General features: G+C 34.4%; 1 protein-coding gene across 3 annotated transcripts in view; it reads right to left on the bottom strand.

The window, feature by feature from the left end:
• Positions 1-18,094, bottom strand: part of LOC114328180 (sodium-coupled monocarboxylate transporter 1) — a 542,514-nt gene that overhangs the window by 291,771 nt on the left and 232,649 nt on the right. Inside the window, exon 1 of one of the 3 annotated variants that reach the window (XM_028276964.2) lies at positions 996-1,151. The exons of the other annotated variants lie outside the window; for them this stretch is intronic. The gene's annotated coding sequence lies outside the window, so the exon portion shown is untranslated. Of the gene's footprint in view, positions 1-995; positions 1,152-18,094 lie in introns of those variants that run through there. 3 annotated transcript variants of the gene reach the window in all.

Here is an 18,094-nt window from a genome sequence, read left to right on the forward strand (position 1 = left end):
ATAGATCAAATCAAGTTTTTTTAGAGGTTGTAAAATATAATTTGAAGTAACTGAGTCCTTTAGGGCATTAAAAATGTAAGAAACACGTTCAAACGCCACCAAAACGTGGGTGTTATTTGGTTGGTGGGGGAGAGGAAGAGGCTGGACGGTTAAAACTGCACTGGAGCTTATTTTTAATTACATAGAACGTAAAAATTTAAAATGTAATCCATTTTGCAGTCTAGAAAATTGGGAAAATCCCCAAAATCCCCAGTAAAACAGATTTTCGAATTTTTGAAGGTGGCGTACTCCCATTTTCCAAAAAAATTACTTATCTAAATATACTTTTTGATGGAATACACAAAATAAAAAAAATTCTGGCAGCCTTTTCCAAAAAAAGTTACACGCTTTAAAAAAAATAATAAAAAGCATTTTAAGGTCATGTAGGTACACTCAATAAACGGGTCTGTAAAAAATATACTTACAATTATTGTAAAAGCTTCAACTATGCGTGTGAATTTTTGAAATTTTGAAATCCCAGCTAAAAAAAATAAAAAAGAAAAAATGATGTTTTTGTTGATGGAGGAGGGGTAGAGATGATGGATGGTTGAAATTTAGCAGTGCCCTATTTTTTGATTACATAGAATAAATGAAAAAATTTTAATTCTGGGAGTGACGGCATTTCGCCTCTCTTAACAGGGGGTACTCTTTGAATTTCTTCTGGGGTTTATTGAGAAGAGACAATTGAGCTAGTGGGGACACTTGGTGAGGTTAGACAATCAAAGATATACTACAAAAGAATAAGAAGTCGAATCAGCCAAGCATACAAATAGATGAAGATCAAGAAAAATTTGGAATAATGGAATGCGCAAAAAAATTGAACAAGCACGTGTGGCAAATATTAATTTATTTATACGCAGTATCGTTATATTTTTTGTATATTTTGAGAAATGTCTGTATATTTCAATATAATATCTAGTCTACATTCAAATAATCAAATTAAAAAAATTACTTACATTCTCTAGTAGTTGCAAAATCCAAATCGCTTTAATTAAATACACATTGTTTTCGTAAATGACACTTTCCACCAACTGAAACCGGGCTAGTTGAAAGCTGATAATTTTTCATCTAAAACGGACTTCCTGTGATTGATTTTGAATTGGAACCGAGTAAGTAGTAGTAACGTAAGTTGTAGATTCGGTGTTGATTAATTATCGGTTAGTCACACAGTTAAGAAACGATTGCGTTAAATAGAACTTTTAATTATATTATAAAAAAAATTCCACTCTTGGTAAATCTCCAGATTGTATATAGTTGCTAGTAAACATATTATAAAGCTATCTTCCTTCTTAATCGCTCAAGAGATATGTTTGATTAAAACTGCATTATAATTTTAGTGTTGTTCTGAAGGTATTTCCTTGTGGCATTTTTATAATTAAGTATTTTCTATGGGAAATAAGCCACAATTTTACTCAAAATTAATTTATTAACGTTTCGAAGCCCAAATCGGGTTTCCCAAAGTGTTATATTGTATTCCTTTTCCATTGTAAATTTTATTGTCTCTTCTTGATCGTTTATAATATTCAGGAATGTATCCAACAATTCTGATCTATGAGGCCATATTGAAAACACATCATCTACATATCTCCACCATACTGTGACCATACTGTGGGTTTTAAATTTTGTTTAGAAATGATATTAGTTTCGAAATCCTCCATAAATATATTAGCCAATAATGGAGATAAAGGAGAGCCCCTTATAAAATATTTTGTATTTTGACAACGAAACCCGATTTGGGCTTCGAAACGTTAAAAAATTAATTTTTTAGTAAAATTGTGGCTTATTTCCCATAGAAAATACTTAATTATAATTTTATTATATTATATATAGTCCAGAAAGCCACTGCGCATCCGCTAGGAAAATATTCCGATTCGGATTTTTTGCACAATCTTACTCAAAAAGGACCCCTTTTAACAAATTTGCATGTTGCCAGGACCAAAAGTGGGTCAAAAATTTTTTAAACGTTTTTTTATTGTTTTTTTCCTAAAATTATTTTTTTTTGCATGGAACAAAGTTTTTTTAGATTTTTTGGATCATTCCAAACAGAAAAGCTCTCTAGTGACTTTTCTCTAAAGTTGATAGTTTTTGACATATAAGCGATTAAAAATTGAAAAGTTGCGAAATCGGCCATTTTTAACATTCAAAAACTATGTGAAAAACTTAAAATTTAAATGTTGCCAAGGTAGGTAGGTATTCTTTACCATCGATTTATGAAATCCCGAAAAGTTTTTTGAAATACAGTATTCAAAACTCCTTTGTTTTTTAATTTCTAATCACGCGTGCGCGACACTATTTTCCACCGTTGCATGTGTATACAGTATGGTGCAAATGAAAGGAATAAATTCGTTATTTCGTAAACCTGCGACTTTAAGGAAAAAACCCGAAACTGGTCGATTTTTCTTTTTAAATTATGATATTGTGGCGTATATGGTATACTAGTGACGTCATCCGTCTGGGCGTGATGACGTAATCCATGATTTTTTTAAATATAATATGGGTCGTGTGGTAGCTCATTTGAAAGGTTCTTCAATTCTCTATTCAGTAATGTAAACATTTACATAATTATCTATACAGGGTGTCCAAAAAATTTTTATTAAATTAAATTATTTGACAAAAAAAGTGGTAAAAGGACACCCTCTATAAATAATTATATAAATGTTTATATTACTGAATAGAGAATTGAAGAACCTTTCAAATGAGCTAGCACACGACCCCTATTCTCATTTAAAAAATCATCGATTACGTCATCACGCCCAGATGGATGACGTCACTAGTATACCATATATGCCACAATATCGTAACTTAAAAATAAAAATCGACCTGTTTCGGGATTTTTCCTTAAATTCGCCGGCTTACAAAATAACGAATTTATTCCTTTCATTTGCACCATACTGTCGGTGGAAAATAGTGTCGCGCACGCTTGATTATCAATTAAAAAACAAAGGAGTTTTGAATATTGTATTGCAAAAAACTCTTTGGGATTTCATCAATCGATGTTTAAAGAATATATACCTACCTAGGCAACATTCGAATTTTCATTTTTTCACGTAGTTTTTGAGGGTTAAAAATAGCCAATTTCGCAATTTTTCAATTTTTAATCGCTTATATGTCAAAAACTATCAACTTAAGAGAAATGTCACTAAAGACCTTTTCTGTTTGGAATGATCCAAAAAACCTAAAAAACTTTGTTCCAAGCAAAAAAAAATAATTTGAGGGAAAAAACAAAAAAAAAACGTTCAAAAAATTGTTGACCCACTTTTGGTCCTGGCAACATGCAAATTTGTTAAAAGGGGTCCTTTTTGAGTAAGATTGTGAAAAAAATCCGAATCGGAATATTTTTTATAGCGGAGGCACAGTGGCTTTCTGGACTAATAATACTACTCAATATTTCGATAGACAAGTTAATAAGTTATTATTTTTTTTCTTATAAGGACTAGAAATTCTTAAGTTAGAAGTACAGCATGCTCTACAGTGGGCAAAAAACAGGAAGGTTGTCGGCCCTCATAACATTCCACCGGATATGTTTAACTAATGAAGAAAATATAAAAATGTTGGGTTAGATTTTCAATCTGTGATTCTTCTATACTGGCGAAGCGAAATTCAAGAGATCTGGTTGAGCTCTGTATTCATAATTTTATATTACAGTAACTATATGCTTATAAATCTTATGAGTCACATTTTGTTATTTAGTTATTTATTTATACGTGTTATCCTCAGTCTAATAAGGGATACGATTGAAGAAGATCAAGAGGAATCACAGTTTGGATTTAGAGAAGGATTGGGAATTAGAAAAGCGCTTTTTGCACTGAATATTTTGCTACAGACATGTCGAGATCTATGTAAAGATGTCTTTGCCATTTTTATTTGTTATGAAAAGACATTTGATATAGTAGGTACAGGTACATCAAAAAAAGTTGTCAGGCAGGGTTGGTTGCTGTACCACTGTTGTCTAAGTTGATTTTTTAACCCTTTCAGCTCCGGTGACGCGTACGCGCGTCCAAATGTAACTATAGACCAGTGCCGTGGACATGTAAGCACGTTCATGGCACGTAAGTGTTCAAACGAAATTATTTCTGCCGCCATAGGAGCTGAGGATAGAAATATTACAGCGGGGATGAAGGGGCTAAACGTGCTTTGCGCAACTTGGAATATTGTGTAAAAAGTAATGGAAAATTGATAAATCCTATCAGCTACGCAGACGACTACGCAGTAATTTATTTCAAATGTCACTTATAAATGTTTAAATTCAGAAAATTATTGTAAAAATGTATAAAACACATTCAAAAAGTCATGATAATCCTCATAGAAAACGAAGTCCCACCAGAAGAATCCCATCGGAAATTGTTCGCAATCTTTTCTGGAATTTTATGAGAGATTTTCGTAGGTCCGATAAACAAAATTTAACAGTAACTGAATTAGTGAGAAGAGGAGCCCAAATTTGGAGACAGATGAGCGAAAAAGACTATATTTTATTCCTTTTTGTAAACTTTAAAAATAAATTAGTGTTGTTTAATATAATCAAAATCAACCCTCACGTACTAGTTTTAGTCCATGTGACACACAACTTCTGTGAGAAACTGGGTTTATTTATTATGTAAAACTATTTCTTCTTGTAGTGCGTATTCGTTTCGGATGTTGGCGACCACCATGGCAATCTGTACTTTGCACACTGCTGCTCTGAAAAGATTTGTAGTGGTTGTGCTGAACCACGTACGTAGATACAACTATTTGATACAAATAAACTCTATTATTGTTATTATTATTATAGTGAGCGATAACTTAAAGGTATCCCAATGTCTTTTAAAGTTCATCAACATGGCAGAATACCATTGAAGACACTTATTGCCAAACAGGACCCCCGATTATCGTTAAAGAAGTCACGTCAGCTATTAAAACAACTAAAGATGGTAAAGCTGTAGGGCCTGACCAGTTTTATGTAGAATTCCTAAAACTTATGGATGAACAAGGAATAAAATGGATAACAACTGTATTCAACAAAATATACGTAACTGGAAAAATACCCCAAAGCTGGTTAAAGTCGACCTTCGTAACTTTACCCAAAAAAGTAAATGCCAAAACATGTGACGACTACAAAACAATTAGCCTAATGAGCCACTTACTCAAAAGGTTTCGGAAAGTGATACATGGCAGAATATATAAAAAATGCGAAGAACAGGTATCATGGACGCAGTTTGGATTCCGCGATGCCTTAGGTACCCGAGAGACCCTATTCGCTGTTCAAGTGCTTATGCAAAGATGCAGGGATGTTGACTGTGACGTGTATATTTGTTTTATCGACTACAAAAAGGTGTTTGATAGAGCAAAACATGATAAACTCATAAACATCTTGAAAGAAGCGGGAGTAGATGATAGAGACTTGAGAATCATATATAATTTGTATTACAACCAAACTGCCAATACTAAAGTGGATGACCAATTGACAGTAGCAGTCTCCATAGATAGAGGAGTGAGGCAAGGATGCATGCTGTCCCCGGTGCTGTTTAATATATACTCTGAATGTATCTTCGAGCAAGCGCTGGGAGAACTACAGGAAGACGTATTAGTCAATGGAGAGTGCGTCTGAACAACATTAGATATGCCGACGACGCTGTAGTTTTTGCAGACAGTCTAGATGGTTTGCAAAGAATAATGTCGCGCATATCAGATATAAGTCGAGAATACGGACTTGATCTCAATACGAAAAAAACAAAGTACATGGTAGTCAGTAAGCGCGAAATATTAAATACACAGCTTTTGGTTAACCAACAACTAATTGGCAGGGTCGACAGCTACATATACCTTGGTACCAACATAAACAGCCAGTGGGACCACTCAAGTGAAATAAAACAACGCATAGGAAGAGCGAGATCACCGTTCATAGTGATGAAGTCTCTTTTCAGAAGCCAAGATTTACCTCTTGCTACCAAAATCTCTATCATCAGATGCCATGTATTTTCTACGTTATTATACGGAGTAGAGGCCTGGACACTTTCCGAGGCTTCTTTGAGAAAACTCGAAGCATTCGAGATATGGTGTTACATGCGCATTTTGAGAATTTCGTGGGTGGATCGTGTGACTAATGTTGATGTTCTACGTAGAATAGGCAAGGAATGCGAGATTATTAACACAATGAAAAAGCGCAAACTATAATATCTTGGCCATGTTATAAGGAATGAACAGAGATATGGCTTATTGCAACTCATTGTTCAAAGCAAGGTATTTGGAAAGAGAGGACCTGGGAGAAGAAGAATATTTTGGCTTCAAAACCTGAGAAAGTGGTTTAATACATCGACAACCGGACTATTCAGAATAGCAGCAATCAAAGTTAGGATAGCCATGCTGATCGCCAACATCCGGAACGGATAGGCACCTTAAGAAGAAGAAACATGGTGGAACAAAAGTTAATTGTTTAAAAGAAAATACACGGTATTTAGTCGCTTACCTTAACAAAATAATACAATTACAGATACATGGACAACCAATACAAAGTGTATCAAGTTTTAAATATCTAGGTTGTTTTACTACCGAACAAGTAGGTACACCGAGATAAAGAGATAAAATGTGGAATTGAATTTTTTTTTTAATTAGGTTACTTTTCTGTAGCGATAACTTAAAAGCTTATCATTTCGGAAACGCATGATTACATGTTACATAATATAGTCAGTTGTCTTATATGGTGTCGAAGCATTGAACTTGAAAAGATCTACTCTTAATCGCTTATAGGCGTTTAAAATGTGGTTGTTTAGACCACGGAAACAAAAAAATCTGTGGACAACTAAGTAGTAATGAAGCAGTTACCATCAGACAAGAAGCTACTCGTCAACTGACTGATGGCGTCAACTCCAGAAAGATATCATATCATCTTAGATTTAGTATAACGAGGGAGAAAATAGTATAAATATTATTCGACTAATTAAAATGGGTAACATCGAAGGGCAGAGGGAAATGGGGAAAAAATAAGCGTTTGGTGGCAAAATGTCATAAAATGGACCGGGAGTCGACCAGCTGTTCAGAAAAGCTCATGACAGAGAGTCAATGGGACTTGATAAGGCAAAAGCAGACTGAAAATCACTTAACACCGTTAAAGGAAGAAAAATTCCTTACCTTAGCTATATACTTGGGGAAAGAAAATGATACAGTCCCAAACTACTTTTGCAAGGAAAGCTACGGGAATGCCAAGGCCTAGAGAGAAAATAAAATTCCTGGCTAAGAAATAAAGAGACTGGTGTAACGCCAAATGCGTAGCCACCATACTTCGAAGAACCGAAAACGGGATTCTGCAAAGGGTTTGTTTGTACAGAAAACAAAGAACGTACTGCTAAGCACGAGACACGAGAACAAAATAATTGAACAGGGAATTTCAATAAAGTAACCGGTAATTCCATAAATATGCAATTTACTTACTTTGAATAGTGTAATCTTTAATTTTGGTATAAATGCTTAATGCACCAAGCACCAATCTTATTGCATTTACGAGTTATTAATAAACATGGTTTATCTTGCATTGTTTCTTTAAATCACAAACATTTTACAATTCTGTAAAGAAAACTCACACTTCTAGTCCACTTGTACACTTCTTCAAGCGTTTTTCGTTAATATTTCGTTGATACACAATGTTCACTTATAATATGAAAATTATATTTTTATAATAAAATGTTTTTTGTAGTGTTTCAGGTATGTCACGATTGCTTTCCTATTAACAACCACTTTATGTGGAAATAATAGTAAATTTTTTGGGTCCGTATTAGTTAACATTATTTTCTTTTGCTGAACGATCACTATGTGTAAATCTACTTTTGCAACTTCACTCATAATATTGTCTAGTATTAGATTTATTGTATTTAGGAAACACTTTTGGCATATACATTTACAAACATTGCTTTTTTTTTAACAGTTTCTTTGGGGTTCAGTGTGAATTTGATCTGTCTATTTGTACAAAAAATTGACATACATACAAGAAAATCTATATTCTTTTCTTTATGAAAAACGAAAACATACTGGAGTCGTTCCACAAAAGACAAAAGTAGAGCAGTAAACAACATTCCAATTATAAAAGTAATTGTATGAATTTGATAAGAACTATTCTGTTTATTATTGTAGTAATGAAAATACGTAAATATTGTGGGTGGCGATCAAAGATTTCTTAAAATTCTCTGCCATTATCAAAATATCTATTCTAGGAATTTTCTGCTGGTTGATTTAAATTTGACCCCGTATTTTTCTTCTTCTTATCTCTGTGTCATTGTACATCTCCGACGCTATTTAAAATTCCACAAATAAATATTAAAGCCATGGAAAATAAAATGTGAAGGTATGGGAATACCAATCCGAGATGATGATTATCCAGTTGGAGTTGACTATTCCTTAGTTTGAGTCAACGCAAACGGCTGATTTTAGTAAAAGTTGATTATAAACATAAAGTGAAGGTTTTTATTCAACATTTACTAGTAAAAGTAGACTCCAATTAGAAAAGTATACTCTTCCTAATGCCATTTAGTAAGATTTGATTCACACAAACAACCGATTGGAATAGAAATTAAATGTTACTTGTTATGTTCAAATTAGTCCAGCTCTATCGTCGCCCCCGTTAGGTAAATTATTCCGATTCGATTTTTTTGCACAAACTTACTCAAAAAGAGGTCCTTATAACAAATACACAGGGTGTCAGGCGGTACCGTGGTCAAAAAATTGTTTAACAATAATTTATTTAAACAAAATCACAAAAATAATTTTTTTACTTCCAACATTTTTTTTAGATCGTGTGGGGTGGGTCATTTTGAGCAAAAAAGGTCTCTTGTGATTTTTCTCTAAAATTGATTGTTGTCGAGTTATACAAATACACATTCAAGGCTTAAAAACTCGGTTAAAAATAATTATTATGAAAGTCAGAAAGTGACCAAAAAGCTTATAGCCCCCTCTACAAGATCGTGAAAAATTTTTTGTTATTATTTTATTACTAAGCCCTAAGCTGTTGTTTTTAATTATTAACAATGAGCGGTAAGTGAGTATTAGGCGGCCGTCAATGGTGAGTGCGAAAGAGATGCACCATTCCGGCCGTAAAATGGTGCATCTCACTCACACTCATATTGACGACCGCCTCAATACACCCTTAACGCTCATTGTTGATAATTAATGATGAATTATTATGAAGGTCAGTTTTTCACTTTCAATATGATTTATTTTTAACCGAGTTATTAATAAGCCTTGAAAATGGTTATTTTCGCTTTTTTCAAATTTTAAATCGAACGTCAGAACGTGTATGTATCGACCTGTAAATTGATGCCGAAATTTGTAATTATTACTGTAAATACTAGTTATCAAAATTAGTTTTCGCTCAAATAGTGACTAATAGCAATTGTGTTACGTGTTACTCATCAAGAACAAACTATAACTTCGGTCAGTAAGAGATGCTTTACTTAATAATCTTCCAACTTAAACACATTTAGGGCCGGTTGTTCGAACGCTAATCAACAATGATCACTATCAATATTTAATTACTGTCAAAACTGTCAATGTCAACTTTGGTTGGGTTGCTAAAAACATAATTAATTACAATTCTGAGACTATAATCAATTAATATAACAATAATTATTAACATAATTGATAATAAATCTCATAATTTTAATTAATTATGTTTTCAGCAACCCAAACAAAGTTGACATTGACAGTTTGGTGACAGTAATTAAATATTTGATAATGGTAATTGTTGATTAGCGTTCGAACAACCGGCCCTCAGTGTCAAACTGTTAATAGTTTTTCACTGTTGCTATCCCACAACCTCTACTCTCATTTAAAAAAATCATCGATTACGTCATCACGCTCAGATGGATGACGTCACTAGTATTATATATATATGCCAAAAAGTCCTAATTTAAAAATAAAAATCGACCTGTCTAAGGGTTTCTCTTGAAATTTGCCCATTCTCGAGATAATGAATTTATGCCAACTCAAACGTCCTCACTTATACTAAGTGTCGCGCCCGCTTGGTTATCAATTAAAAAACAAAGGGTTTCCGATATTGTATTGCAAAAAACTCTTTGGGATTTCATCAATAAATGTTTAAAGAATATCTACTTACCTTGGCAACTTTGACATTTTTAGATAAATGTCCGATTTAGGGTTAAAAACGGCCGATTTCGCAATTTTCAAAATTTTAAATCGCTTATATATAACAAAAACTATTAACTTAAGAGAAAAATCACTAAAGACCTTTTCTGTTTGGATTGATTCAAAAAACCTAAAAAAAAAAATTGTTCGATGCAAAAAAAATAATTTTAGGAAAAACCCCTAATCTTTTCCCTCGCCTGGCAAGGTCTTATGCTCTTCAGAATCGCCTGTCATTGTACACATTTCTTCTAAATAACTTACTCAAACACATACTTCAATTTAAACCTTACAGGAGAAAGTTTAGTTTACCCTTAAACTATGCACTTTTCGATTCACCTGGTAGATACACGTGCACCACTGATGCCTGCCAGGTCATGGTTTTTAGCCTTGGTGTGCTATGAATTATCACTAGACAAATTTCTAGCCTTACAGGACGACCGTTAGTCGGAGGGTTCACTAGCTCTTAGACTAGTAACGTATAACTTATTGGAAATTATGCATTTTCTTATTTTAATACCGCTTTTTGGGGAATAATAAAGGTTGCTGATAATTCGAATACGTTTCTCTTATCTAAGTTTCTTTTTTCAAGTCATTGAATCACTTGTTGATGAGAAGATCTTCAATTTTATTTCTGACAATATCATTTGGTGGTTTGCTGAAGACTTCCATGTATAGAATCTTCTGGCTGGTTCTGCAATTTTTTTCTCTTGTAGATTAAGTTAATCTTGTATCTTTCTCATTTTCAATTCCAGTCCAAAGTTTTCGGTTAAAACTATCTTCTCTTTCTTTCTCCTGAGACTCCTTACGAATACCGGTGAGTATGCTAGATTTGGTTATGTCGACTGTTTGTTCTAGTTCAGCGTAAATTTCTTTTACATTTTACAGTGGTTCTGCTTGCTTACTATCTGAGAGGCCCAGTAGTTTGTTGGTGATATACCTCTCTTACCGGATCTTGGTCTCCGTCGATCGGTAACAAATTTTTATTTTTGTACAGCCATTAAGAATATATAAACTAGATATTGGTAATGAGCTGATTCTCATCGCTTTCTAATATACAAACCACCAAAGCCACATGTTGATGCCTCTTTATTCCAGGGATGTTTATCTATGGGTTTAGAGTCGATGCATTTTACCTGGACCTGGCACGTGGATCCATAAGTGAGAGTTGACTTCCTTGTGGGGAATGGGGTATGAACAAATCTACGTTAAGTTGTGTTTACTACGAGGCGCCAAGCCTTACACCGATCAATGTATTGTACCCATGTATCCAATACCAGGTATACTGTCGGCAAACGTACAGCAAACACTGAGTAAATACGAAGGGGGACGACAACAATAGATACAAGGCAAGGATACAATCCATTGCTCTCCGTAGTGAGCAAACCCTTAGTGACTCTCGATGCGCCCATCTAAGATAAAAGGTACTAGGTATCTCTTCAAGGTGGTATATGGTATAAACCCTCCAGTAGCGTGTGTGTATATTAAGACGCACCATATCTCAAAGCCATTCAATTTCATTGGTATTTGTGTTTTTCCATGAAGAAAACCGGCCAAAACGTGAACAAAAATAAAAAAAAAAGTGCCAAAATTTAAACTGCATATCTGTTTGTATCGGTAACTGTATCTATTTGTATTAGATTAGTGCATCATATCTTCTTCTTATAGTGCATATCCATTTCGGACATTGACGACCATCATGGCAATCTGTACTTTGCACACTACTGATCTGAAAAATTTGTGATTGTTGTGTTGAACCACGTACGTACATTTTCATTCTTGGTCAGCGTTTTCCTTCTACTTTTTGCTGTAGGATTAGTTGCAGCAGTCCATATATCTCGGTGTTTTTCCTGATGTGACCGAGGTATTGGATTTTGGCTGTTTTTATTGTGGTTAACAGCTATTCTTCTTTTTGCCATCTCAACAAAACACCCTGGTTATTAACGTGATCGGTATAACATATCTTCAGGATAAAGCCACATTTCGAAAGTCTCTATGTTCTTGCAGGTGTGGCTGTGAAAGTCCACGACTCAACTCCGTACAACCGTATACGAAAGATATAATATCGTGATAACCTGATTTATATGGGGATTGATAAATCAAGACATTTTAATAGCTTAACCATTTTTTGAAAAGCAGATCTTGCGTTCTCTATCCAACATTTGATTTCTAGAGAATGGTCCCAATTTTCATTGACGTTTCTACCCAGGTAGGTGTATCTTTTTACTCTTTCTATTTCATGACCTAATTGGTGTCAACACACATCCTAAGTGTCCACACTAATTCGTCAAAATTGCTGTTCCTTTTTAGAGGTCATCATAAATTTTGTTTTCTTAGTGATTAGTGAAAGTCCATATCTCTGACTTACTTCTGTGATTGTACTTATTCATTAACTTCTGGATCGCATCAGAACTGTCAGCGAATACCAACGTGTCAAATATTATGTTTATATGGGATCAGCCACAGTTAGATTGTAATGACCATAATTACATATTTCTACCTGAAATACAGTCGAACCCGCTTATTGGAATAGCCTTCGTGCCAAGCAAAAATATTCCTAAAACCGGGATATTCTAATAACTGATCCTCGATTTCGGGTCCTCAAATTTCTATTCCTTAAACCGGGATATTCTTTTAAAAGGTATTCTAATAAGCGAGTTCGACTGTACTTATAGTTTCGATTCCTACTCCGGGAATCGTTGTCAAAAGTTATTAATTAACAATAATTTGTGTTGATTAAGGTGTGTGCAATCACAATCGCCAAATTGTTGTTATAGTTGAGGTTGTGTCACACGCCTGTCAACAAAAGATAGTAAAAAAGATTGCCTATGATGGTGGTGGCAACAGCCAACTAGCATCATCCAGACTCAAAAGTCAACTGCTGAACATAGGCCGCTTCCTCGTGTTTCTAACCACGTCTACCTTGCGCTGCTCTAATCTAGTTTTAATTTAGCATTTTTAAATCGTCAGTTCATTTTTAGGTGGTTGACCGGACTCGCGCCAACTCGTAACTTTTAATGACAAAAATTTTCAAATCAAATGTACACCAGCCAATTCGTAACTTTTCTATTACCTGACCTGCCAACTAGAAACTTTCTTCAGGTTAAATCGAAACCATTGATTAAACCTAATACTTTAAGGGCCGGTTGTTCGAACGCGAATCAACAATGATCACTATCAAATATTTAATTACTGTCACCAAAACTGTCAATGTCAACTTTTATTGGGTTGCTGAAAACATAATTGATTAAAATATGAGATTAGTTAATCAATTAACATAACAATTATTAACATAATTGATTAAGTAATTTCATATTATGTTTTCAGCAACCCAAACAAAGTTGACAATGATCATTGTTGATTAGCTTTCGAACAACCGGCCCTAAATCTAAACCGAATGTTTCTTGGTTTGCTTAAAAACATTATATTTGTATTATATTATGTACCTATAAAAAATAGCAAAAATTGAAATATCTTATTAAAATAATTGAAACAATATTATAGTGTTTCATTAACACGACGTATTATAAATATTATTTCCATCAAGTATAGCTCTACACGAGCTTGGCTTTTATCAAGTAATAGGTCTGGATCCCGCGTATGAAAAAAAAAGTTGATTAATAGCAAGCTGAAAATTTGTGAATAGCTTAAGGGTGTCTAGTCGGATAAACTTTGATATATGGGAACACTGGAACAGGGGCAGTTTTAATTGTGGAACATGTTAAAAATTTGGAACGGTCACACCACGAAAACGGCACATTTATTTTGTCCGACAGAACAGACTTAAACTCTTCGAACAGAGATTAAACTCTCATGCAAAAATCAGACTGCTATTTATCACCAAATGGGCGTTTTAATGAGTGGAACATGTAGAATATGTCAAATGACAGCAATTATGACAGGTGATAAATAGCAGTCTGCTTTTTGCATGAGAGTTTAAACTCTGTTCACAGAGTTTAAGTCTGTTCTGTCGGACAAAATGAATGTGCCGTTTTCGTGGTGTGACCGTTCCAAATTTTTAACCTGTTCCACAATTAAAACTGCCCCTGTTCCAGTATTCCCATATATCAAAGTTTATCCGACTAGACACCCTTAAGCTATTAACAAATTTTCAGCTTGCTATTAATCAACTTTTTTTTCATACTCGGGATCCAGACCTATACCTAATTGTAAATTCAATATTTAGATGTTTAGCATTGATAAATTATTTAAAGCCATCTGATAATTTAAAAGCAAAGAGATTTTCCATATGTTTATTTCAAGTATAAAAGATTATACCTTTATTTAGTTACGAATTCACCGGTAGTTGATTGGTTACCGAAAAATTACCTGAGGGCCAGAGTTACCAATTGGCCTGTAATTAGGATGGGGGATTAAAATAGTTGCGAATTCACCGGGACCCGGTTGACCGACGCTTCTCTTGTATTCCCTTGGTCTCCATTCCAATAACACCTTTGCCCATCACCCATCTGTCATTCTGGCTATGTATCTTCATCATCATCATAAGTGGCTCGACAATCCGTTGTGGATCTTGGGCTGCTCACAAAGAAGTCGCCACTCCTATCGATTCCTGGTAACTTACCTCCATCTTCTGACTCCTAGAATTTTTAGGTCTTCTTCCACATCATCAATCCATCTTCTTCGTGGTCATCCCCTACTTATTGTGCGCTCTGGTTTTGAAAATTTTAATCTCTTAGTGTATTCGTGGTCTGACATCATAGCAATGTGTCCAGCCCATCTAAGTCTCTGCACCTTAACGAATTTCACAATATCTGGATCGGTGTATAACTGACACAGTTCAAAGTTGTTTCTTCGACGCCATAGCCCATTCTCATTTACTGCCCCAAAAATGTTTCTAAGAATTTTTCTCTCAAAAATACCAAGAAGTCTTTCATCACTTTGAGATAGGGTCCACGTTTCAGCTCCATATATCAAAACCGGTCTTGTTAAGGTCTTGTATATATTGAGCTTTACTGCACGTTTTATATTTTTATTTTTTAAATGTTTATGGAGACCGTGAATAGTTCTGTTTGCTATTGCTATACGTTTTTTCATTTCATCGCTTGTCGTGTTTATTGAGTTTACTAGCGATCCAAGATATGTGAATTCCTTGATTTGCTCAAATGTGTGATTGTTAATTTGAATTCTCTGTTGGATATCTCGGGAGTTTTTAGAAACCAACATATATTTGGTTTATTCCTCGTTTACCACAAGTCCTAATTCACTTGCCTCTTCCGCAAGCCTTGTAAAACACTGCACCATGTCTTTCAAACTTCTGCCCACTATAACTATATCGTCAGCGAATGCGAGAATTTGCGTCGATCTATTAAAAATAGTTTCATCCATTCTAATATTTAATTTTCTGACTGCCTTTTCCAAGGCAATATTAAAGAGGAGACACGCCAGCGCGTCTCCCTGTCTTAGACCATTATTAACGTCAAAGAACGTAGAGTTTTCTCCTTGAATTCTAACATAGTTTAAGTCTTTCAAACAATACATTGCCGAAGATTTTATAAGCAGATGCTAACAAAGTAATGCCTCTATAGTTCTTACAAACTAGAACTATCAGTTTATGGATTGCTGCAAAAAATTGATCACCACTTTTTTAAACATTTCCGAACAGATTTCGTCGATTCCTGGGGCTTTATTGTCTCTGAGTTTTAGGCTATGTGTCTTGTCCATCTCAATTTAATCTGGCTATCCTTTCATGGCTGGAAAGTATGGAGGTGGACGTTTTTCTCTGTGATACATCAAATTCCGTGTCGTCTGCGTATCTTATGTTATTGATACATTCTCGGTTAATTCGAATTCCGGTTTCAACATCGTCCATTGTTTTTTGAAAGATTTCCTCAGACTAGATGTTGAACATCAGTGGTGATAGTATACATCCCTGATTGACCCCACGTTTGATTTTTATATCGTCGGATTCTCCTGCCTCTGTTCGATAGACGATGTTTGATTCCACTGCAGATTACTAATAATTCTTAGAAAACACAGTCCAACAAAAAAATTTTTTTTCTTGCTGCCGAAAAAATCAACTGATTTTAGTTAATTCATCTGTGCTGATTCCAAAAATACAAACCTTTTCTTTGCATCAGCTCTAGTTTTCGAGATATATCATACTCATCAAATACTTAAATATTCTTACATTTCTGTATATTCCACTACTAAAATTGCAATATGTTTATAAACAAACTTAACAATTTCTAAGACAAATGGGCAAATGGACAAAAGGGCACATCAAGCCTATTTTGGTGTTCATTTAGGAGATCAAGATAAATCCTGGGCTCCACATGTAGTGTGCAAAACTTGTCTTGAAAACTTGCGACAGTGGATGAAAGGACAACGAAAATGTTTAAAGTTTGGTATGGAGAGAACCAAAAAATCATTTTAACGTTTCAGCAAAGACCATCCTAACCTGGATTCAGCAATAAGACCAATTCCACATCAGCTTGAGCAGATACCCATTCCAATATTTAGCAGTCTACTTACGTTACCAGAGGATAATGTCGAAATGTTATCTGACGAACTAGAGACTAATAGATTTGGGAAGACGGCAGTGATTTTAAAGGGGATCCAACAAATCTTGCGCGCTTTATTCAGGAAGAGCTAAGCGATCTTATCAGAGCTTTGAACCTTCCAAAGGATTCTTCTGAGTTGCTTGCCTCCAGACTAAAACAAAGGCATGTTCTTCACCCAGACACCAAAATTACATACAACTGTAATAGAGTAAAAGATCTTTTGCCTTTTTTTCCCAGCAAGATGATATGGTTTTTTATAACAATATTAAAGGACTGTTAGAAGAAATGGATGTATCAGAGTATACACCAGATCACTGGCATCTTTTTATCGACAATTCCAAACGAAGTTTAAAGTGTGTCCTTCTACATAATGGCAACAAATAGGGAAGTATACCAATTGGGTATTAGAGTGGAAGAAATGCTCAACAACTTTAACAAACACGGTTGTCATATGAGAATTAAAATACCTCTACAGCCATTTAGACCGTTTCCCAGAAAATCTTGGTTACCTTAGTGAGGAACAAGGGGAACGCTTCCACCAAGATATCAAAACGATGGAAGAGAGGTATCAGGGGAGATGGGGCAATCGCATGATGGCAGATTACTGCTGGAGTCTTTAAAGGGACCGTCCTTTTAAAGCCTTTGCAAGAAAATCATATAAAAGGAAGTTTTTAAGTGATGCCGTATAACGGCATTTTTTGCTGTGACGCTGGTAAGGTTAAATGGAAAGTTAAGTTTTTTGGCAGATATGTGTCATGATTTTTGTAAGTATATTGTTGTACAATAAATATCTTACTTTTTATTCGTGTTTTGTTTATTTCATGGGTAGCATCACTACATATATGTAGGTAGTGCTGCGTTAAATTACCCTATATGTTATAAATGTAATCTGTTGTCGTATTTTCTGAAAGCGATCTGATGGAGCAAATCTGGTGGCATTTTTGGATTCAGCAGACACAAATTACCTAGAAACAGTAAAAAAAATTCGGGCAGAAAACTGTGTGTTTACCAATTTAATAGGTGTTTATTATAATATTGTTTAATATGTCAATCAGCATGTAGTGCTTTACTATATATCGTGCTGCCATGCTATACTGTAATCATAAAATGCAAAGAATATTCTTTTCTGTTTGTATCAGGGAATAAGCAACTTCAGTTTCCAATTGTAAAGTTTAAAAGTATAACACGACATAATATTACTTTAAAATGGTAAAATTATTATTATTTTTTTCAATATCGAACTTTCATCATCTTCGGCAATATATTATAATTATTAATCTAAACACTTTAACACATTATAAAATATCTTACAATATATCCGGAGTGATTAACATTACCACAAAGGCACATACTGTGTATTCAAGGGACAGCCTCCCAATTATTACGTCAATTTGAGATTATTCGCCAATGTTGGCGAGTTTCATGCCGCT

Source organism: Diabrotica virgifera, chromosome 6 (assembly GCF_917563875.1).
Source record: "Diabrotica virgifera virgifera chromosome 6, PGI_DIABVI_V3a".
NCBI lineage: Eukaryota > Metazoa > Arthropoda > Insecta > Coleoptera > Chrysomelidae > Diabrotica > Diabrotica virgifera.